This window comes from Vanellus vanellus, assembly GCF_965231255.1.
Source record: "Vanellus vanellus genome assembly, chromosome: 5".
Classification (NCBI taxonomy): Eukaryota; Metazoa; Chordata; class Aves; order Charadriiformes; family Charadriidae; genus Vanellus; species Vanellus vanellus.
Window position 1 is genome coordinate 72,054,827 of NC_138910.1, and position 1,562 is coordinate 72,056,388.

Genomic DNA, 1,562 nt, shown 5'->3' on the forward strand with positions numbered 1-1,562 from the left:
GCGGGGAGGGGGAGGCAGAGGGAGGGGAAAGCGGGCAAGGAGGGGAGGCTGCGGGGCTTCGGCGGAGGGGAAAAACGACCAGTTAACGTATTCCCCCGCTTTTTTACTTTTTTTTTTTAATACAGTCTCCCGAAATATTTTTTTTTTCGGGATGTAACAAGAGGAAAACCAGCTTTTCCTTTTCTTTTCTTTCTTTCTTTTTTTTTTTTTTTTTTTTAACTTCTGCGCGATTTTCGCAGGTACCTTCCCGTCCAGCGGTCGGGCTGGTTATCTGGCAGAGCTCACTAACTGGAGCGGTGGTTGTGTTTGCTTTTCAGCTTTGCCATGCCTTCGCAGCAGAAAGAGCAGTTTAAAGCCTTTAGAGAGATTGCTAATAGATGCCAGCTCCTTGCCTTTAGATTCTCTCCCAGCCCAGAAGGATTTAGGATGGGATTGGGAGACGAGACGCCATTTCAGGCTCCAAAACACCCTGTTTTAAAATGACTGCGGGTAAGAGGATTAAAACAATAATACCCTTCTCTTCTTGAAGGTTTTTTTTTCCTCTCTCCCTCCTATAGAAAAGATTTCTTCTCCCAGAGCAAAACCGTTTAGACAGGAATTAAGGGAACAAGAAAGAATAAGAGGGGGAGAGAGGACCTTTTAATTTGAGCTTGATATTTTGTACAAATTCTGACCAAAAAAAAAAGAGGGTGTCGGTATGGCTCAGGACACCAGAAGGCTCTAAGTGCCACTTTCTTGTATTTATTTTTATTGTGTGTATATTTATTTATTTATTTATTTTTTCTCCCAACGGTTATGGGGTACTAAGTGATTGTCCCGGGAAAGAGAGGGAGGGAGTGAATCTATTTAAATCTATTCCAGCCCTCGCTCCGCCAAAGTCCCACTTGCTCCCCAGAAAGGAGGGGAGCCCCTCGCTCTGCCTTTCCCCCGCACCCTCTAATTAAGAACCACCCGCTTTTTACCGGGAAACCGATTGGGCGAACTCAGCGCTTTGATTGCTGTTATAGCTTTTTCGGGGGCTTTTTTTCGGGGTGCCGTGCCCGGGTTGGCCTGGGCACCACCCCGCAAAGCCCACGGGGAATGGCCCTCCTTGCTTTTTTTGGGGTGACTCTGCAAAGGACCCCCCCCCCTCCTCCGCCCCGAGTTTGCAACCTGCACCGTCCCTGCTCGGCTAATCACAACGAGTTGAAACGGGGGACGGCGAGGAGCAGCCAGGCGATGCTTCCCAAAATTCAGAGACACCCCTGGAACCCCCCTTCGCCCCCCAAAACCTAGCTGAGGGCAGCCCCGAGGACCTGTAGCTCGCAGCACCTGGGGCACAAACCGCAATCCCGGGTACAAAAATCTGCTTAAGTGGCCGGAAAACTTTGCGGGGCTCCTTCGTTTAATGCTGCGGGGAAGGGTCTCCCCGTGTACCGGGGGGCGGGGGGGGGGCTGTGCCCGTCGGAGTGCGGGCAGCGGGTCCCCTCTGTGGTTTCTGAACCACTTGCAGCCCCGGCACAAAATCCCATCCCCTCCGACCGCGATTTCACCATTGTCTCGCCCTTTTGCGCGCTGAGCTA